The sequence below is a fragment of the Varroa destructor genome, unplaced genomic scaffold (genome assembly GCF_002443255.2).
Source record: "Varroa destructor unplaced genomic scaffold, Vdes_3.0 BEIS01000003.1, whole genome shotgun sequence".
NCBI lineage: Eukaryota > Metazoa > Arthropoda > Arachnida > Mesostigmata > Varroidae > Varroa > Varroa destructor.
In genome coordinates, this window is record NW_019211456.1 from 43,759,740 (window position 1) to 43,783,311 (window position 23,572).

The 23,572-nt window shown below is 43.0% G+C and overlaps 1 protein-coding gene and 1 long non-coding RNA gene across 11 annotated transcripts in view; one reads left to right on the forward strand and one right to left on the reverse strand.

The window, feature by feature from the left end:
• LOC111246448 (uncharacterized) overlaps nucleotides 1–23,572 on the forward strand; it is a 259,672-nt gene that overhangs the window by 162,660 nt on the left and 73,440 nt on the right. The window contains exon 1 of one of the 10 annotated variants that reach the window (XM_086982457.1): nucleotides 10,764–10,919. The exons of the other annotated variants lie outside the window; for them this stretch is intronic. The gene's annotated coding sequence lies outside the window, so the exon portion shown is untranslated. Of the gene's footprint in view, nucleotides 1–10,763; nucleotides 10,920–23,572 lie in introns of those variants that run through there. 10 annotated transcript variants of the gene reach the window in all.
• LOC147756993 (uncharacterized) lies at nucleotides 864–23,318 on the reverse strand. The gene is made up of 2 exons (XR_015322939.1): nucleotides 18,535–23,318; nucleotides 864–17,539 (listed from the first exon to the last, which is right to left on the reverse strand). It is a non-coding gene; the product is annotated as an uncharacterized LOC147756993 (long non-coding RNA).

Here is a 23,572-nt window from a genome sequence, read left to right on the forward strand (position 1 = left end):
TGTTAGACGACGAAATAGATTTATATAGATACGTATACTCGAAGGACATGCGTCCTTCGTAAGCCTCTTCGGCAACTGAAAAGGTCGGCGACACTTCGACGCAGGATATGAGATGAATGAAGTGATGAACAAACGTTAAAAAGCCAAAAGCGACAGAGTAGCGAAACGTACGCTGGTTCTACCATTCAACTTACGTTAAACATATGTCTACAAGGCGTCTGAGGTTTGCTACAGCGAGAAGAAATAGCGAGGCTAGGAGTGCGATCGTATAGCTACTGTCGATTAAAACTGCGTCAGCTGTACAAATCAGTCTCACTGCTACATGGACCGCTGAACTTCTCTTTTTGATGACCTATGCTCTATTAACTAAATGCAATATGAGCGCTTGCCTAGCGAAGTAGAGACAGGACGTTTGCGAAGTCGCTAAAGAAGAACTAATTTATAGTTCATATTGAAAGGGTCACAGGCCTTCAGGCCAAAATTGTATACCTTCCGTTCAAGGCAATCGCTGCTTCAAATATTATAGATTTACGAAGTATTACAACAAATACCGTAATGTCGTCCAACAGTAGTAGTCGATACCAGCTTGAATGCTGTTTTCTGAATCGTCAGCCTAAGCCAGTTGTTTAGAGGACTAACTAATATAGTCTCAGTATCTCAAAGAAACATTGAGTTCAGTTTCTGCAGCTCTCTAACAAGATTTGCTATTGTACAAGTTAAACGCAGAGCTTAAGTTCGTAGTGTTACAATGTCCGATCTCATAGAATACTCACCGTTTGGATGTTAAAGTTACTGAATGCACGAGAGATATCTAATATCATTATCTTATTAAACAGCCATTATTAATAATCATACGGATGACATTTTCCTGCCACTCTTATTATATGCGATTGATTGCTTTATTTAGTAGCATCGAACAGTCTTTAGGTTACGTTGAAACTGATCATTTACTAATTACGATTATCTCAGACACTACTGACTACTCCGCCTGGAAAGAAGAGCCCAAACATGGCTGACGTGAGATGTTATCACCTTCCAAGCTAAGAGAGTGTTTATCCGGAAGGTAACATCAGGAAAGACAGATTTGGTTCTGGCATGGATCTGATGCAGTAGTACCGCGTTTTACGCTGCGTGCATCCCACATGTATCGTATGCCGTAAACTATGCCGGCTATTTCAGTTTTATCTAATTTTTTTTTTTTTTGCCCATTTTACGAGTCTCTCAATATTCGCCGTGAAAAATGATAGAAGCTAATTTCATTGATCCTCTCGTTCGATCGGTCGAGTATTCAATCCAACCGACTGAATTCCCCGTCACTGTGTGGTAGTAATTGTTGATGTGCTGCTTGTTATTGTTGCGGTTGTCGCCAGCTCCATCTGCTTGTGTCCTGTATTGTCTCCTGCTTGTCGCCCCCCGTCCTTTATGACTATACTGCGCGTGATAAAATTGTAAAGTACTGGCAAGCGGAAATTACGTAGCAGGAGACACGTCAGAAATAACTTGATCGTTCTCGGTGTCAACTTTAATAATGGTTTTTTTCTAATATTCTTGGTGAAAATTCGAGTTCGTTTAACGAACAAATTATAACTTTGCAAAACTTGATAGAACTCGAGAAGATTCGATAAGTACAGAGCTATACACTGACGAGACCTAGCAAGTAATATGAACGAGTCGACATTGAAGAACAAACATATGGTGATTTTCTTTGAAGCTCAAGGTTCATCTACATTTCTGCTATAGCGTGGCAGGTCAGGACTTCAATACAAATAATCACGGGGTATCTTGCTTTCACCCTATTTGTGAATGCCTTTGTGCTGTCTCTATATTTTATAGATACGATCTCGATTGAATATTGATTCCACAACCATAGCCCATTTCATGGGAATCTTTCGAATGCAAAGGAACTATACACTATGCTTAGGGCAAAAAGTAGATGGAAAACATTCGTTAAAAAGGTGAAGAAAACCCGACATCAGTAGCTTACCTCCATTAGGATACACATTAGAGTTATGCTGCATTCGAATTCGTTATTACCTTGTGATAATATAGCGCTGCTTCTACCATCTATCGATCCCATAATAATCACACACCTTTATGTAAGATAGGTATCATGTCATTTACACTTTGAATCATTTTTCATGTCGGATTCCCCATCGAAAATCGAAGTGGGCAACAGTTTATCTCTTTTCTTCGTTTTTTTTTTTTTTTTTTTTTGTTTATCATCGACCTGTTCCGATACGTTTTTGCTCTTCTCTTACCAGACCAGTGTTATTACAAATCGATTGGTTTTGTTTTGGAATTTCCGCACATGTCCGTATCGGCACACTGATACACCATCGTAGGTATTATTCCGAAAGCGACTTGCAGGTACGCACATACATAGTTACACGTACGCACACATGCACGAGCACGTATGAGGTCTTGCTGCGTCTCACACCTCGGTTTAGATGATGATCAGCCAGGGCGTTCCCTGTAAGAACGATGTAGACAACATGGATAACAACGATTAGCAACAAGCCGCTGCCAAAAAGAGGTAGACACTTTTCTGGTTGAACCTTCCTCCTGTCGTAGGATAAACTTGGTATAGTTATGCGTACGGTAGGGACACAATGGTGACTACGTTGCGATACCTCCTCATTATGCGTCTCTCTTCTGGCTCGATTTCTGTTTCCATCTGGTCAACAAGCATGCATTGAACTCCACGTCGCTCGATTCGTTCTAGAGCCCCTACCATTATCCTCTTTGTGCTTTCGCTTACAGTCGGCTGCTTTCGTCACTCTTTCTACCAATGATGACGACAAGAGTATTTAAGAGAATAAGCGAGCAGTCTAATCGTGTTGGCAAAGCTTTTGTTCCTGCCGCTACTGCCACTGCTCTCCACCATAATCATCGGTATCATTGCTATCAATACTGGCCACGTTAGCAGCATCCGTAGGCAGGATCCGCTGCCGCCATCGCCATCATTAACAACGTTACTGAGATATCGGGCGCGCGATAAGGTCATCGTTTCTGTAATCCTCAAAAGCGACTGAGACGCGATGATTCTCTTGCTTCTCACGATCGACTTGGTGAGGTTTTGTCGGACGCTTGTCGCCTGTCGGTGTTCTTCGGTTGGCCAAGCCGGCGCTGAATCTTCTCCAAATTCGAGAGTACTCGGTAGAATTGTGTGCTGTTGCTTCGTGCTTAACAGTGTGTGTGTGTGTGTGTTGTTGGCTTAGCAGAGAAGAAGGAGTATTTAAGAACAACAGCTGCACCCGCTGAAGCAACGCGAACGATCTTAAGAAAGACAGGAGCAGTGTCTGACTTGAATGTAAGGGTGGCCTGGTGCTACCTGGGTAGGACTTGGAGGCCACAGAACACTGGCGCCTCATTGCGGTTGTACTTGAATTAGGAATAAAGATAAACTGAGAGGAGAACTGAAATTGAATACACATGTATATTTTTTTCAAAGACCTGCCATATATATATATATATATATATATATATATATATATATAGGCCGGAAAAGGAGGCAAGGCTTAATCAGAAATTTTGTTCTGCAAATCTAGTTACCTCGCTGAATGTAAGTGCGTTACGTAACACTGTTTGGCACGTACTCACTAAGTTCCCATGTTCATTCACCAGCTTGATGCTTATGTTTATAAACAAATAATTGATAATTATTTGGTTCCAAATATGTCTACCTATATTTGTCAGCGACCAATAATTAAAATATCCTTAGCCAGTTTGCTTATAATACAACCAGTGTACATACTTAAATAATGTTAGGAGTCGCAGCTGCAGGTTGGCAATGACACATAATTACTAGAAAACTTTTCAAATAAGGGAGAATTATTTATACACGGTCGCTTGCGCGATATGCTGTCACTCTATGTCTGTTTGATTTACAAAAGCGCGATTCCTGGCAGGAAAATCGTGCTATCAATGGGGTGAGATGTCTCCTTCTTGTGGACATCCACTACATGATATTATCAATAGGGATGCAAAATATCAGCTCATGGCTATCGCCAGCATTTCACAAGATGGACTTATCGTCACGAGTGAACGGAACGAGGAAACGAAGGAGAATATGACCATTTTTTCACGAGTGGAGCTCATAAACCTGGAAAAGAATGAAGTGTAATCGTTACTATTGATAGCACAGCAGACTGGCTGGCTGACAATGGGCATCGCAACTTTTGCAGCTGGGAATGGTCAATCACAGCACTTCTATTGCGCCGGCCGCAGACAGACGGCGACCATACATATATACATAAAAAAGGCGAAAAAATTGAAGCAAAAAAAAAAAGTTTCTCGGCACATATAATTTGTTATTGGCTATTCCGAGGTACTGAATTTATTTCGAATTGCCAACGTTTGGCGTAACTTGCGATAGTTCTTGAGATTATTCACGTCTTCTGTTCCAACGGCTTGACACTTTATGGCTGAAAGGCCGTGCGGTAAGGCCTGTGGGCCTATTCAACAAAAGAAGTCTATCCTTTGCTGCATAAACAAAGGCTCGTTCCGTTGACTTGTTCAGTTGTTTAATTGGTTTAGACTAGATTTTTACTTTAAATGCGTTTCTTCTGTGCAGATTTATGTAAATAAAAAAAAGAACGGTGGTCGACACTGAAGACGGAAGGATGTCGGAATGCAGTATGAAAAATCGACTTCAGATTTCATAGTGGCGCAAACTATATATAAAACAATATAACAATGTTTAAAATTCTATAATAAGTTGAGCTGTTCAAGTAAGAATCAAATGTTCGGTTGAACCCACAATCAGTGTTCTGAAAGATGTCACTTGCTACCAGAACTAAACGTTTCGGTAAAACACGGCTGGTAACGTGTATATGGCAGTCTATGACAGCAAGATTTTTGGTAGGAGTCTTTCGTTGAAGATCTGTCGAATATCCCATAAATTCTTCGAAATCAGTTATTGTGGCCTTAGCAAAAATCATGTAAACCTTAAATTTCGATCAGCTGATCGAATATCGAGGTGCTACAGAAGGAAGAATAGATAGAACTAACCGAATACGCATATCACACGGGCGCTTGCTACGGCATCGTTGATGTCTGTACGTTTCATAGCGCACCTGGCTGGCTGTCGCCAAACATCGTCAATGCAAACTGTAATTAGAAAATTCTCGCAAGGCAAGACGTACTTGAAAAGGCCAACAAAAACATATAAGCGTCCCTATCATTATAAATAACAAGATTAAATTATAGTGCAAACGCGGAGATATATTATTATCATTGTCGGACCTATCAAGAACGCCCTATTAACAACCTCCGCAGTTCAACATCTTGTACAAAAATGCTCGAATCTTTCAGCTAGAGTTGTCTTCGTTTCGACCAGTCTCTGCATCGTGGGCGCTTCTAACTGACCGGGATATCGAAGAAATTTTACCCCACTGTGCCTTCGTGTTGCTGTCGTGTCCATAAGAAAAGTTCATCCCTATAAATAGGCGTCCATTTTTGGTTTCAACAACTTTTTTTGCTGATGTCAAGACTGCCGAAAGTGTTCGTCCTCTTTAGAAGCGGCTTTTATATCACAGCACCAACAGCAGGGATCGAATTTGTAACTAGCGGTACTGTTATTCATCCCCGTGTCGATATGTGCTCTGTTGGTGTTTCGTCTAACGTCGAATGAGGAACTCCTGGCAACATACAAAATGCGCTAAGATCTCGGCTGACAATCCATTTCGACCAGTCTTGCGATTGCGATCTCGACAAATTGCGATTGTGCCATCCCTCTGGCGCTACCACGACAAACGCGTCTCCCCCGCTTTCTCCTCTCGTTCGTGCCCCTCTCCCTCAAAAACCCTCCTCTCTGCCTCTTCAATTAAGCTAAAGGCGCGAACAATAGTCAGAAGAACATCCGTTGTTAGATGAGAACGTATTAAATGTATGTGATAACTACTGTACGGCGACATCCTCGTCGTCGGATCAAACAACTTAACTAATTGTTACGCACTACTATGCCTATAGCTGGCTGATCTATGTTAATTAGCTCCGCTAAATTAAGCGATTGTTGTTGCTTACATTTCATTGACTCGTGCATTTAACTATAGAAATAACATGGCGGCGGATGTAGAAAAAGCATGGCGAGCCAATGATAAGGAATCAACATGCAGTCTTGATGCTACAAATATTCATTCCTCTAATTAAGCGTACATATATTATTAACGGGAAATCGTTGGATAGGGGCTTTTTTTTTTATGGTTGTGCGTATTGCTGGAACAGTTCATAATCCGCTAAAAGCAACTGATAGAATCAATCGGCCCCTTTTTAGCGCCTTTTACGCCTGGGCACGCTGGGTCTATTCACTTCTGACTCGGACGGATGATGATGATGCAAAACTTTAGTGCTCTTCGATCGTAACAACTTGACTAAAAACAAGTAACAGTAGCTGTTAAAATTATACATCTATCAGGTGTGCGAGGGAAACCATTATTATTAATTACGCCGCAAAAGCCTTCTGCAGTAGCCATATACAATAACGAACTGGGGAATCGCCGCCGAGATGACGTATCACTTAGATTGGACAACATGCTCATGGTGAAGATGTTCGTCACATTACGTTTCTTCTTCCACTAGACTGGCCACTTAGGCCAAGCTGTCCTCCCTTCGCAATTGCCCGAAAAGGGCAAATGCGGAGAAGATAAATTATTCCATGGCCGAATGTTTGCCAGTGTAAGGAGTTGGCTAATTTTAAGCAATTTTCACTGAAAGTCTATTTTGGTGCGAAAATTGGTCGGAAGTGAGCAAACGAAACCGGTGTTCAAGAGGTGCGACCGGCAGTGATCAGAGAGATCATGACTGCGGGTATAATTTCGTATGCGATACTTAATATAGTAATGTGAAATAAATGACAGAGCAACAAAGTCACGCTCGTCGCACCGTCATGATGCCCTACGCCTAACCTTTCGATCAACGAACAGACGGATTACATGAAGTCCATTTACTGTGAAAGGACCAGACGAACTATACTAAACAACACAGATATTACTCCTTAGGCGGGCTTTAGACATTTATGAAGTTCTTGTCGATGTTTGTACGCGCAACATTACCAAGCCGCCTATCTAGTTGACGACATCAACCGATCAGTCAGTGGCGTGCACTCAAAAACACCACGTTATAGTTACAGTCTTAAGTTAGTTGCGGTAATATGCGCAATGAAGAAAACTATGCCGATCAGATAAAAAGCAGGGTAACATACCGTGCGTCATGTTCTAGGTGGACAAGTTCAATATGGGACTAAACGACGAAAATTCATAGCGGTCTTCTGAGAATCATCAGATGAAACGACTATCTGGATACAAATAGAATTCAGAACGTCTACATTGAATTTTCTTATTTACTTTTTTGTCACGATTTCGCCTGGACGGTCAACCTGTCATGTTGGCTGCAGAGTTCGTTATACGAGAATGTGTAAATAAGCTTGAATGGTCGTAAATCAATTTGATAGCAACAGTCTGGCCCGCTAATAACGACGCTGACAGACAAGATCACCGATCACATTTTACAGTCTGGCAAACATTGGTCAGGGTAGGTAATTAAACGGTATATATACTTGATGTCCCTGTTTATGTAGCCACAGCACAAGCCATAGACAGGCAGGAATCAAATCAATTCGATTAAATTGAAAACATCGCGAGACAGGCTGAAATCGAATTATACGAGCAGCTTGAACGTACTGCAACACGGAACATCTATCAGATGCCCTCCATTTCAACGTCGAAAATACACGAAGAAAAAATTGCTGTCCCCTCTGTCGCTACCGTATGAGGGCATTTTTTACTTATGAGCCTCGACTTGGACCATCCATGGAGGTGCGGTCCGCTGATCTGCGGCCGTTCGTTCGTTCAGGCTCTGATCCTTCCCTAACGCATAGAAATAACGACAGTAACAACGTGACATCGCACAACTTCGACGGCTTTCAGAGAACCGTTCTGTGTCTGTCGGTGACCTTACAAACAGACGGATCTTATCGCTTTCTTGATCACTGGAAAAAATCACTACGATAGTAACTAGCATTAATTGTTAGTGCTGCCATTGTTGCTGAACATCAGGGTTGTAACGCTTGAGGTCGTCGTCGTCGTCGTCGTCCTCGTACCTTTATAATAATACCATTAATGTTTTTGTGAAATAACGAGGAGGGCAAACGCCAGGACAGGCAAGGATTTTTACTAGTTACTGGTCAAAGCGGTGGACAATGTTACTTGTATTTGGCAGCTAGTACAGAGCTTCTTGTGTTTGTCTGAGCAGCTACATCAGCGCGGTGACGGCCGGTGATGCTATAGCGGCAGCAGTAACACTGTAGATGGTGTGGATGAGCGTGACAAATTTAGGTAATCCATCGCGATGAACCTTGGCCGGCCGATCGATCGATCGGTCGGTCAAGGCAAGTAAAGACGGAGAAACAGCCATAACGGGGCTGGGCCAAATAGTTGCCAACAGGACAGCCCACAAAATTAGCGTTTATTTTGCTCGACGATTTGTTGAATAACGTCAGAGCTAAAATTGAAAACTATTCATTAAACGCGGCGTAAGGATCACGATTGATGGGCGTCAATGAGCTCCGATGAAAGTGAGCAGGAAACAAGGAAGCCGAGGTGGCAAACGGTGTTCCGGACAAAGCGGAATAAATTGCTCTCTGAGTGTATGATTAAACGTCCTGTTGCGCTCATGATGGGTCGTCGTGCCATAGTGAATCAAGGGACGAAAAAACAAAGGAGAGCGCGCAAAAGCTGGCTTTGTTGTACGTGATTGCTGTTGTTAGATCCCTTGCTTGGACGCGGGTACTATTAGGACACCCGTAAATGCTGCAGAGCGCTCGGATATTCCACAACGAAAAAGAGCAAATGGTGATCGGGCCCATTTCAAGCGTAACACGACCAGAACAGACGTTCTGGGTAGCGATAGTCAATGCGCTCCATACAAATGAAGTGGTCTATTGTTACGGTAGCCTGCTACTACTATGATTTTAGCTCGTCGCAAAAAAAAATGCTGTACAATAAAAGGCAGCAACGCCTACGAGCGTTTATTGGCATTTAGTAAATCCTCTCGTATTTGATAGTTGTTCCTTGTCGTATATACGTTTCGCTGCTCGGCGAACAGTTGGGAGAAAGTTCAACTAAATACATAAGTTCTGAAATCATAGACTTTCTATATTCGTCTTTATTATCTGTGATCCTGTTAGACCAGCTGATGGTCGCTGCGTGCAATGGGATATATCGCATTTAACCGCGTGTACATGGCAATACTACCAGAATCGACCAACAATAGAGTTAGCTAACAATGGCTGGTTCCATTGTAAACACTGACACTAAATTATAGACCTGCTAAGTCCTACGCTTTGCACCAATAACAATGTTCTGCTAATGTGTCCTGTTAATACAATGTTGCCGCTTTTCCTTAAACGGCTGCGGATTCAATCGTATGTCTCTTGATTCGGGCTGTACGAGCAAAAGCTTGAGCAGGCAAAAAGAGAAAGCACACTGTCGCTCTAAATCGACTGGGTTCCCGACCCTTGGCACGTTCAACGCTTGGCCGATCCCAAACAGCATTACAATACGATATATTCGATTATTTTACTTTAATCGTCATTTGAAATAGTCGAATGTGACCCCTAGTAAACTGTCGCAGTGAACGGAACAGCCGTCTAGTTAAGTTAACTATGCGTTGAAGTTTTTATACGTACACCCAGATACTTTCATCAGTACATACAAGTCTAGAAGCTGCCTGTCCCGCGTTTGCCTCTACAGTCGATCTCATTGTGCTGACGGGGTTATCAGCACGGCGTATCAAAGCCCATTTCTTGTCATAGATCAATTCGCCGTTTTACTGTTTGCTTTTTAGCAACTAACGCAGAAATGGAAGTCCTCACTGTTATAATAAATCATTTGTCCTACCTACGCCTCTTCGTTACTGGGTGTGCGGTTTTGCTGTCGTTTCGGTGATATTGGCTATTATTAGAATATCTTCTAAAAGGACGTTATTTATGCGTCAGCGACTTGGGCCGCTACGACTGTTCTACGCTTTGCTATTATATTCAATTTTGTTCTATAACTTAATGTGGCAGATAATTAGATCTTATTAACTGATTTATTTAATGGCTCGATAATTAGAACCCTGTTTCCCAGTGGCTATACGAACAATACAACGTAAACTACTAGCAGTTTCACGTGCGGAGTGAGTCTGCGCTCCGTCTAATATCAGAATTTATAGCTAATCAAATGCTCGTAAAGTAGATAAGTGTTTCGGTGATTTTTCCGACCCAGTCGTATCAATTGGACTCCGAGTGCCTGCTGACGTACCAACTGAACTAGTAGAGATAAAATATGCGACCTTTTAATCCATCGTCGCCACAAGTTCTACCTCGTCGACTGTTTACATTCAGTTTCCTGAAGGCCGACTAGTCGCTCGGAGAGCTGTTTGTACTATTGTGTACCCTTTTCTCATGTATATATGTTTGTCAATAAATACAATTACAGACCCATCATTTTTTCTTAAGTTGTATGGCATTAGATCTTTGCTCGCAGTAATAAACACTGGAAAATCAACTTGGTTCGTAAAAACTACCACAATTAGGCTATGGTTAAATTTTGTGAACTACATATATGTACGTATTTTTTTTGTAACGACGCCTCTATACATATAAACACCAGGTACGGTAAACAAATAATGGTCTCGTTTGTTTCAAGCTGTTCGTGCTACTCAGATTGTTCGGAAGAAAAGAAAAACAAAGCGCCATTATTGGCGAACGCAGCCAGCTTGTTACGGAGACGCCACATGGAGAACTATGGAAATGCTTACAATAATGATGTATGGTGTTTGCATAGAGATTGTTGAAATACCATCAAGTCTGATAGCTTCAAAGGGTTCAAGGACCAGAGGATTACTATCGATACGCTAGTCCTGTTGACGCACGCTAGGTACGTAATTTTGTCACTGTTTCAAGTTTTCTAAAAGCAAAACTGGCAAAACTGCTAAGCATCGCTTCAGACGACTGCCCCCGAACGTGAAGCGTATCCACGCCCAGCTTTACATCTAGATTGGCTCACGTTTTCTTGAGTTTAAAAGGGAGACATGTTCCCACTGCACCATCACGTAAGGCCCCTCTAATCTTTCATGCCGGCGTCAACCAGATGTGATAGGCGCGCTTGCTTCGATAGTCTCGATACTGCCAAATGTGTCTAAACATTTTTACGAAATAACAGAGGAACACTTCTTCAATGAGTGACAAACAATCCCATCTTTTTTCCTAATATCTTTAGACAAAGAAAAGGTCTGCACTTCATCAGTGTGCCAAAATAATTGTTCTGCTAGAGCGTACACAGAAGATTTGCTGATGCGTAAGACGTAACGATTTTAACTCTCTATTGTTACAACCCACTTATGAATTTCCCCACGTCGAGCACCAAACCCTGCGGATTCAGCAAAACTTATCTGACCTTCAACGCTTCAATTTTCCTCGAAGGATCAGTCGACACACGTAAAAGAAATTAAAAATCACTCAAAAAATGATGTTGGTAGTATCAGAGATTCGTCTGTTTAGGCAGATGATTTTTTCCGGTACACAGATTGGCAAACAATTATACTGCAGCGGTGTCCTCTCGCTACTGCGCACGCTTTCCTTCGCTCTGACGAGATGATTGGGTCATATCTGGTATCGATTCCCGTGCTCTCCGATCTCCGACTAGACATATTACGTCTCCCATTGCGACAGCGGCATACCGTCAGATGCTGCATTCATCCATCCATCCATCGGTCTTTCTGCGTTTCCACTTCGGTCAGTTGTCTCCCTGTTTCGCAGTGTGCAGTAGTAGGCCAAAATAGGCACGATGCCTACGTTACCAACACAAAATTTTCACTCTGTATGGACAAAATACGCACATAGATACGTACGTACTGTTAGAGTGTTCTACAACAGCAAACACAGCCTTTTCAATCGTAAATCATAAATAGCAAAAACCGATTCAGCGGATGGTACTACCGTGGCCACCACTCGCGCTCCGTTGCGAGTCCTGATGTTATCTTGAAGTCGCTTTGCCATAGAGCTAAGCGCCATCTTTTCTCTGAACTGATTTCGCCATTCGTAGCTGGTGCCGCCATGGCATACGAAGGATCTGCCCAACGTACTTCTGTTCGGCTACGTTAACGTTACAGAATACACTGCCACCGCCACTGCTCAAAAGAATGATGATCCTGATCTCAGCGCATCGTTCGAAGCAACACCGTGCCGAAACTATCCTTGCCAGCTAAAAGAGCCGTATGCGAAATACGATAACGTGTTGATTACCACCATTGGCGCCTCCGCTTTTACTCACACCGCCGGCATCGCCGATTCGCTTGTTGTCTCGTCATCGTTTATATCTCCTAGAAAGATAACTAACTGAAATATACGCATCGTCACCTATGTAATGAAATGTATGAGTGTGGATAAGTGCGTATATATATATATGCACGAACGCGCTCATCGTATGTGCACAGCTATATAGAGACGATTGCCGTTGGTGACTGGAGCAATGTGATTCCAGTTCTGCACGTTTCGTTATCGGCGGTGCACGCAGTGGAACGTTGCGTAAATTGTACAAGCACTTCGAGTGCGTGCAAATAAATAGCCTCGAGAAGATGCGCCGCTCTTCAAAACCCGGTTAGTGTTCTGTTTCCTTTGTCTGTTACTTTGACGACAAATCACTCTGGCACGCTATGCTGTGTTGTTGATGGCTCCAAAGTTATCAATCAGAAATTTTGAGGGACCTTATCCTGCCTCTATTCTGCCTGCGCCGCAGTCGTTCTTGCCGCCTATGTCGTACGTTTGGCTATGCATGTTTTTTGCAATACGCAAATTGAACGGGCGGGCAGATAACTATTGGCGGAATATTCATCCACAAATAAGCTCCTGCCGCTGCAACAGCACACGCAGCGAAAATGGTCGCCGAAAATAGATTGAGTGCATATATATACAATAGGTAGGCGCATGAGGAGAGCATGCGTACGCAGTAAGCACATGGTTCGAAGTAGACAAAGAAAAAATGGATTTTCTAATTCATTAGTAAATAAACTACAGACGACGACGACGACGACGACGACGTCTGGCTGGCCACCTCGGTTCGGCCGGACTTAGCCGGTTATCGATGCTTGATGGGCAATCAAACACGCGGATGACTAGCGCGAACTGACGTTCTCGTTCTAGTTGCTGCTAGACGACAAACGTAAAGAAGACAGCACTCTCTTATAGTGTAATTGTATAATGAACGGCTTTTTTGTTACTTTCGATAGGTTGACTGTACTCTCAGTAACGTCGTCGTGACAGCAGCGTCGTCGTAACGGATAACATCCCTTTGAGCGATCTTCCGCTAGTTTCGGAAGCACTCAGACGGTTATAGGCAGCCGCTGTTAACACTGCGCGACATTGTTATTATTGTCATCGCTGCCATTGGAGCGGTGGATGATATCTCGCCGCATTAGCGGATGCGTGCGGATGGCAAAACGGAGAGACGATGTGCGTTCGAAGGAAAACTTCCATAGCAGAAGAACTGAGAGTATGAAGATGGCGTTCTTCACGATGGAAATGATGGACATGACGAAAGTAACAGAAGTAGCAATAAGTCTAAAGATGGCCTCGAATAAAGTTGGTTCCATTCGAAGAGGTACCTTGATAGGATTTGAAAAGGTGGCAGTGTGTTACGAGCGGTCTAGCACTTGCCAATCTTGATCGCCTTTAACATTAGAATAACAACATAGGTGGATCAGCAGCTTGAAGATCCACTGCTCCATTTGATGGATTGGATCTTCTCTAATTTGACACGTACGTTTCGTTGTACGTAAGTGGTTAATATGAAACGGTACGGGGTCCTCCGTAAGCCTCGGCAGTGCTGACGGTTCCACTAGGCTTTTTGATTACTGAATCTGACGACAGCACTTGGAGAAGGCTACGGGAGGGGCGAGGGGTCAAATGTTCAGCTGCAAGCGAACGCAGACAGCCGTGGCCGTGATTCCTCCAGAGAATGCGTTAGCGTCCCCCTGAAGCCGCCCTGCAACGCCCACACGTTCGCCATCGGAACGCCAGGTATCATTTCCCATGGTTTACCGAATATCGATGCGCCTGAGCGCAGGCCAACTGCTGGCGTCCGTTCCGGCTGCATGAGACCCGCTTGTCTCCCACCGATTGACCGAGTATCAATAGCGAGCTGTTGCAAATAGAATAGTGAAATTTATGACTAGTATGCTTGCGACGCCGGCTGTAGGACATAAAGGTGGCAATACAGCAGATTTTATCGCATCGTCTTCTCGGTTTCACTGTTCACTTTATGCCCTGTCTCATTCTGTTTCAGTCGGTCCACAGGGTAGCGGCGATACCTAAATGATGACCTAGTCTTCTAAGACAAATTTGTTAAACATCGCTCTTTTGGCAATAGTACTTCTTATTAACAGCGTCTGACTTCGGCTGCCGCCATACGTTATGGCGTCGGCGAAATGCGATAAAATTCAGTGATGTTTAAGGACGATTAAGTTCGTATACGGTGTTTAGTTATCTGAGTTACATGGCATCATCTCGTTGGTACTGTCGCCGCCAAAAAAAATAATTGCCGCATCACCTTTTGCAGTTTGACGTCTTTTGTTATTTTTCACTGTTCGTTCGCGTGACGTTTACGGACGATCGAAGGCATTGATGCATTCATTGTATGGGGTACTCGTGTAAGTGCTACAATGGTAACGAATGCTTCTGTGAGCCCTAGCGCCCGAAGCCGTTCGTTTGGGGATGGTCAAAGCTTCTTCTATCACTGACATAAGCACGCCAACCATCCTGAATAGCAAAGCGGGAGCTAGATATATTAACCGTTGAAATAGGATGGCAACAGAGCTGATGGCCCGTCGCTCGGTCGCTTAGCTGAACCGAAATTGTACCGGAAAATCGAAAGCACAATAGGGGAAAAAAAGGCCACAAAATCCATTTTGTCAGCACACATACCTGCCCATGTGTCGTCCTACCTACTCCATACAATTTTATATGGCCGGTACACAACGCATTAGCGAATGTGGGCATCGGGTCATTTGTGTGAAACAGACGATGACGGCGACGTCAGCTACAGCTGCTGGTGTTTTTTTATTTTGCCCATTGTCGGGCTGAGCAAATCAAATCAATTAACTACCGGGTGCCCTCACTACAGCCACTGGCGTCAACGACGTATTCGCCGACGTCGTTAAGAATCGCCTGAAGTGTATATAGTAGCAGGTATTAAAGGCCTATTTGACAGGTGGCGAGCGCATACATCGAGCTATCTAGCCATGGGCAGACGGCAGCGTTACTTATTATCTAAAAATAATTGCAAAAATGCGCGTTACCACCATCTATAATAATATAAGGATTCGCTGTGTGCTTTGATAGGACAGACACGCAGAAAGATACATATACATATAGAATGAGGATACCAAAGGAGCGCATTTTCGTTGATCCTCGTTGATATTTAGAAAGAAAACAAGTCGTAAATTCTAGCGTGGCGTCAAGTTACCACAGAAAATTGATGACATTTGAAGTAAAACGTAGCTTGCAGCTTGTGCTCGGTTATCGTCTGAGGCTCGCACGCATCAGAGCGCTTCAATTCAGATAAAAAATGGAAATTTTTACTAAATTCGAATTGTGTTTAACAGATGAACAAACCATTATTGCACGGTTTTTCCTATGTTCAGGAAAATTATATACAGAAATAATAGTTTATACATAGTTGTTGGGAAAATCAAAACACCTGTACCTAAATAAAGACGAGAACAATCGGAAGATAAATATCTAAATATAATAAAGTCCGCATTTCCCGCAGTGTTCTTTTTTTTATCGGCTGAAATAAACAGATAGGAAGGAATAACACGAAGTATAAAGTTTCCTATGAGCAGGTTCTTCGCATTAACTCCGCACCAGTGTCTCTTTCTAAGCGAAACGTTTAAAAATTAACCGAATTGGAAATGTTGTGTCCTAGATACGGGATGTTAATCATCAACTGATAGGAGGTCGCGGTAGAACTTGGTTTCTCGTACCGATAGAATGGTCAGGTTCCCTGTTATCAACATCAAAACGGCGCAAAAATTATCATTCCCATCATTTGGCGTAATTATGGCACTCAGTAGGAAGCTACCCATAAGCGAAAGCTCATTCAGATCGAAGATCGACCCCCCGAGGCGCCAATTTTCCCAGTAAAACTCTTAAATGTATTTGATTTTACTTTGCTGTAATATGCTAAACCCCCTACTTAGTCCCAGATTTCCCCAAAACTCTCCCTTCGTATCTGCTTATTTGAGGCCCAATCAGATTAACAGTAAAGCAAGCGAGATCATTAACGGTGATAACGGAATGCTCAGAATGAGAAGGAAGGAAGGAAGTTGTGAAGAACAAATCACTGAAAAATCAGTCTATTTTCGGGATGAAGTTCAAGTATGAAGACTCTATATGGATAGATATGTACGTAGGTGCTTGAACACGATATCCTATGGTCCGAAATTAGACGTCACCGAGACTTGCCGTTCTCGGCGTACGCTGCCCATTGCATCGTAAGTAAGTTACGAAATGACGACAGACAAAACGCTCTCTTGCATTTTCAGTGAGACGCTTGAACACTCATGTTATAATGATTGCAGCCTCCATTATGGTGATCACTAACACATGGTCTCGTTAGTTGAACTTAGATTGCTTGTATTTGGCGGCCCACGGAAAGTCAGCGCCGATGAAGATCGTTATGCGGCCATGCGGGTTAAGAAGAAAATGAAGAAGAGGAAGTACTCAAGATCTGTTGAAAGCTACCTGTTCTATTAGTGCAGCCTGTCTGTGAGTACTTTCGTTCAAGTCGTTGTATTTTAGGAGAAGTCAGGTAGAATATCGATTGCCTATCCGACTGGCGGAAGATTTTTTCGTACTGGCCCTTTCGGTAGTCGAGTCAATGCATACTCGTTCCAAGAACGATCTACCCGAGTTCTAAAAGACGCCGGCTAAAGAAAATTTAGTTTGCGATTGGCAATAAGTAAAAATTGGAAATTAAACAGTATACAAAATGTTTCGTTGACTTAAGGATTAAACAGAAACGCTTAAACAGGCAGAACGCGAAAAGTGTGTTTAACTTAAACATGCTCTTTATATTTCGAGCTCTCATATCGTAACAGCATATAAATTATGTCGTACAAATTCAACTTCTAACTTTGTAGGCACATTTAATAGGCCTGAACCCACTTCCAGCATTGTGACAACAATACAGACACTTGCGCGTACTCAAATCTACTTGTAAGATAATCTAAACATAGTTGGGATGACTATTTCAGATGTGAGCTTAGCCTCGACCATTTAAATATACTGGAAGCAGCTGCATCAAAAAACAGTTTTTTAACCAGCCCTAGCCAACCTATTTTTTTCGATGTTGTTTAAAGTCGGACACAGTTTTGTCCTACTTCTAAAGCAACAGGTCATTCATATGACAGGAGATAATTTACTGATGAATTTGGTTCGGCAAATCGATGAATAGATAGAGCACGCGGCAATCTGAATCGCTGCCGCGGTTGACTGAAACTGAAAAATAGGCCGAGACGAAAAAAGACAGATGGGCATATTAGCCAACCTGTTTTTATAGGTGATTCGTTACCTGCCGAATGAAGGATAATTGTTCGTGTATTGGACAAATAAATAACCTTTATCCAAGCTTACGCGAAACATAAATGCTTGTCTATGCATGCGTATCAATTATATAATAAACTCATAGGAGGGGTTGCCATATTAAGCAACTGTTATGTCAGCTTTGTCTCAAACAGAAACCGATTTGCTGTTTCGTTACCATCCAATCAGACCAATCAGGCGTCTGTTTTGGATCAAGCAAGGACTCAGTTTCCATTATCCGTCCATGTGGACATGTTCGTAGACGGGTCTGGATGATGACGGACGGGATACACACGATAACAAGCCGCAATTAGCACGGACCTTTTGCCCCATTGGTAAGAAAAGATTTATTTATTTATTTATGCTGGAAAGTGGAATTAGTGATTGCATCGAGATGCATGGGATAGGCATACCAACCGAAACCCTAAATCTCGCTATACGAGAAAATAAGACTAATTACGTTCCGACTGAGGCGCTGACAAAAGAACTGTTCGTTATGCCAGACGCCGCCCGACTAGGTCAGATCAGAGTGTATCCCTACCTCATCGCTGTCGCAATGTAATGCTAAAGATACGAAACACGGTGCTAAGTTAAATGCGTGAAATAAATTGTTCTGTAAAATTTCCGGTATTGTTAAAAGCTAAACTCAGGCTAATATCTACACAACATGACAATCAGAGCCGTGTTATAGCACGCCTCCAATGAGCGAAATAGTGAGAGGTTACGAGGCCAATAGACGATCATATAAGGAATGGCCTGTTACTGATCCGGCAGAGCTCTAACACCGCATCTTCCAAACAAAAACAAATTAACCACTATCAGCTATGTTTCTGCCACGCAACTGAATAAATATCTGATAAACATTTATATATATATGTATGTGTGTGTGTCTAAACTGGTAGAGCGCTCACCTGTATACTGATCGACAAAACTGCTCATTTGGAGTCTATCTGACGGTCGATGGGGCACATCAAAGGGGCTGCAGCAGTAAAAGTTTATGTAACCTCGCTAATTTACGGCCTGATAGCGCTGAAGGCCTGTCTCTTGTTACCACATCGTTGGTTTGGCGGCTTCACGGCACGCCGTGCAAGTCTGTGCCTCAATGTTGTCATGCATCCAAACCCGCCGACTGATCTCCTGTCTGATACTCCTCGTCTTACCCTTGAGCTACCTCCTCTTTTCCCTCTATTTTTACCATCGTGCCCACATAAGATGGTCGGAGGTCCGAGCTTGGATTGGACGCTAACGAAAGACCTTAGTCACACTTCTGGTGTCCTAGTCCGGCAGTATTCTCGGTGGTGACAACTAGAGCAACTAAGGGGGCGCCACTGCACCGTTTTATCCACCATCCAGACGTCAGCCGTGATGGGTGATTAACAACGTAGGTAACCGAACGATCAACCAGTGAATGAGCCAATGGAGATCCAGTTGTCATTCTACAATGGCTGTTAACATGCCTTATGTCCGGGACGCCCAGTCTTGATGAAAAGGAGAACGATTGTGCGCTCGGCCGTACAGTGGAACACATTGGCAAATGGACAGAAAGATACACAGCCAGCCACAGATAGGTTTACGCAATTGTATCATATGCTGCACATCCAGCTGCTATCGATACTGATGGCTAGAACTGCCGCAGGTTATAGCCGGCGGTCGGAAGCCTAACGCCGTCTAACAAAAGGTAGAATACGGACAATTATGATTGACTCTCTTAAGCAAGGCAAGACCTCTATACACAGGTGGTAATTTACCAGTTTACATTGGGTTACTGTATGACTCATCATATCTACACTATTGATACTGTGGTATAATAACGACGTTGTAGAGATGGCTGGTGACAGCGGTAGCAACTATGATTGTGGTCGTTATGGCAGTACGACGTGCTGGACGTTATAGTGTTTGTTATGTGTTCCGTTTTTTCTCGGAGCGTCAATTTGCTTTGGTGGTTAGGGAAGCCCGGGCCACGAAACTGGCCCTACAGCCCAAAACAGTTGCAGCGCCAGGTCCTCGATCGGCAGTGTGGTGGCTACGATGGATATTTTTACTTAGTTGATACTCTTGGTAACGATGCGTGCTATGCTCGTTTTGTTGTCTTCAATATTCCACAGTCACTGCTACTATCACCAACACGGCCACCACTGCTACCATCAGGGTCACGATATTCATTAGTTGATATCAGAAGGCCAAGTAGCTACTGTATACCGGGCTTTGTTGTACGGTTGTTTTCCACGTTTACGCTGATAAGACCTCTTCGCGGCGGGTCCTTAACTCATAATTTGATCTTAGGTTAGTTAGATAACCACAGCATGCAACAATTATCAATGATACAAACAAATTCCTATGTGTATCACTTATGTTCCTTATTAGTACACATATATCTATATATACATGAATGGTCTATGTCCACAAAAAATAACAGAGCTGAGCTACGGTCTAAGTACTCTACGGTATCGCACAAAAACGGGGAACGGAGATTTCGAATGTTGTGCCGGTAAATAAGGCGTAATATGGAAAAATTCTATAAAAAAGTGTTCAATACTGAACAAGCAAATGTTTGTATTTATATCAAACTCCCAAACCTGGTGGCACCAGCTGATCTTCATACGTTGAATCGAAAGGCCGCAACCACTAAACCGTTGATAACAGCGCGCGGAATAGACATCCTGCTCCGCGTTAATTCAATACGTTAAGTTCAGCCGTTCAGTAAAAGTTAGTCTTGTCGAGTGGTGCTCTATACTTTAAATCCCAGTTTTCTTTTAAATCGGACGTTAGCTACGTTACGTCAATTAGTCACTGATTTATGTTCTACATTGCGCCACTCTTAGATCGAAGAGCGTCTTTTCTCCATCACATAACAAAGGAATTAGAGAGACTGATCGCAGTAGAAAATACTCTTGAGAGCAGTAGTAATACAGGATAATGGTTTTGTTGGCCATTCCATCACATCAAGGCCTGCACGAACTCTAAATCTGACCAACAAATACCTGACACGGCCATTGAAACAAGTGACTTTATATGATTGCTTAGGAAAAAAAGAAGAAGAGACAAAGGCTAGCCCTTTTGACGGGTATGTCTGAATTAAGCGAGACGGTAAAAGCAACACTATGATATATTACGCGAACCGGTTATAGCGTATAGTATACACAGTCTCTGGGCCAGATTCTTAGGTATCAAAAGACGTCTAACAATCTATTAGGCCGAAGCCAACGAGATAGTTATGACACATTGAACGAATATTTCTCCCAGCTCGAGTGTACAACAATGAGACGATATATAACAGTTTTCGTTCATTTCTCTAAACGAGACAAACAACAGCATCAAACAAAACGAAAGTCTATTTGTTGTGAGTAAAAGCAAACGGCGGAACAGGCATAGATGGACAGCTAGGTAGATGGATAGGTCGGACCTGCCCAGTATCGGCAACGAGACGCTAAGATTAGGTTAACAATTCAGAGCATATATATATACACTTGTATATATTTATATACAGTTCAACAGCATATCAGTCGTATTATATATTAGGTAAATGCCCTTGAGTGTCAATAGTTTTATACAAACGTATATATGTGTTATTGCTCGTAGAGAGGCTTGCGTCCAGACGAAAAAATGGCCAATTTCGACGCGGACTTGTCAACAGGGAATGTTGGCGAAGCGCAGTAAAAGCGATTCCGATGTCGCTTCGTTTACACACAGATGCTAAGAGCTTAAATACGTTATTGCTAATGCGGGTAACGGCGTCCCGCGCCCCCTTCCTTATGTCTGACTAGCGTGCTTGTGATATATGTTTATGTTGATCGAGCGTGCCATTGTCACGCGTCTGTATTGAATATTCAGTAAATCAACAAATGAGATGATACCGCTTGTCTAAAACAGGGCGTGATCTGAGCTATTAAATTAAATATGATACATAATTTCATGTTGCAGAGAGCGTGTCCTACACTCTATAATGATACCACTTGAAAAATGGAACAACAATCTAACAACGCTTATTGTTAGATTTAGCATCTGTAGGAACGCGGTGGCTTTTTTTTTGGCACACGAGTTTGGGTAAAGCTATCTACTTATTATCGGACCAAACAGGGTCTAGCGTGGGCCGATAAAGGTGAGTTTATTTATTCTAGTCCTCCTCGTAGTTTTTTAATTCATTTCGTATAGACCTAGAGGAGCATATGTCTAAAATAAAGAATCCTAGACGTATGTTCATTAAAATCATGACAGGATTCAAATATTGCTGTTTGACCCATTTCGACGAGGACACCAAACCCCTAAAAGGAAACGTTAGCAAAGACGACAACCATAGCGTCAAAGGAAGAGGCAAAGTCATCGACAATACAACGAATTAATAATAACAATTGCCACTGTGACTCGGCCGCCACTGTCCGCTGAACGACTTCCCCTAGCTATGGCTTCTTCATTCGATTGGGGCGCCTGCTATCCGCCGGTCGCCGTCAAGTAGTCCGCTGGGTTATGTATCGAGGGGCGTCTCTGCCATTTCTGTTGGATCGCTCGGAGACCGACAACGCAGACGACGAAGACAGACGGAACGATGCAAACGTAGTCCGCCGTCTTAACTGACGCGGATAGCTGGCTTCACCCGGTTTGCGGGAGACAGGAATAGCAAGTCTCCTCTTTCGAGGTATATAACGTTGACGGCGGTCGTGTGCTTCCCTACGCTAACGATGAGAGTTGTGTCTACGTTCCTCTGAGAACAGAACTTTATCTCCTCTTTTTTGCCTGCTTTTTACCCGGTCGGTACCTTGTACCTCGTGGCGACACGAACATCAGAACAACTTCAGCAGTAACAACGATCAAGATCGAGTAGCAGTTACACATATAAAAATCCCTTTCTTGATGTAACAGTTAACTATCATCATCATCATCATCATCGACGTCGTCATCATCACCATCACTATCATTATCATCATCGGTATCGCAATCGGGAGCGCGGTCATTACGTATCTGATGCTGGTCTTCTCCCTTAACGAGACCAAGCCTGAATAATCTCAGTTAATATAGGGATGGCCAGGTAGTTAGGTAGAGCCGATGCTTCGAAATGCCGATGATTCGCAGACTGAATTCGTTGACTAAAGAATGCCAACTTTCCCTAGGAATTGAGCCCTTCAGGCGCATTGCTCAGTGTGCATTGCTTCACGCACACGGTACAGTAATACTCTATATATGAATATATGCCCGATATGGTCTTCGGAAGCTTGAGGTGACGTCATCTACCGCCTTCAGTTGAACTGCGCCTTTGCAGAAACTCTATATCGTTCTATTCCTGTTTATGACAATGACGGAAAACATTAGAGCAGTAACGAATTGGCCTAAGTTGGTGGCCCGTTTGAACAAAAATTTCATCTCATTCCTTTCGTTCGAGTCTGTTGAGCACAACCTATCAAAGGAAATGATAGCTACGTCCGCCCATACCGTCTCCATGAATTTGTTCTCTACCAATCAAACATTTCTTCTGCCAGCTTCTGCTTCGCTTTCGATATCTCCTGAGGGCCTTACGTTCGTACTCGGGATAATAGAAAGGTTTGAACTATGAGGTATCTTGTCTTGGACTACCCGAATGCCGAAAATGACGTCATCACGTAATGGGGAGGAGTTCGTCAAATATATCCCATACAAGTACAGATCAGCAAAAAAAACCTCAAGGATGAGCAGGGCCCGAACTAAACTGTCCTTAATTTAGAGCTCTAACCCGGAGGCAAAAACTTTAACTAATAGAGCTAGCAGGTATCTGTTGTGCTATACTATACATATATCTAGACATACAATCGAAACTGGTGGGGAAATATACGAAGAGCTGTCCGAACGTCCTACTAACTGACAACAGCTAGATAATGTCGGCAGTACGTTACCCTTTAGCCATTCGAATTTCACGATAATCTTTTAGCAAGCTTTAATGCAGACACCCTTACCTAAAGCTGTCCTATCCAAAGCAGTAAG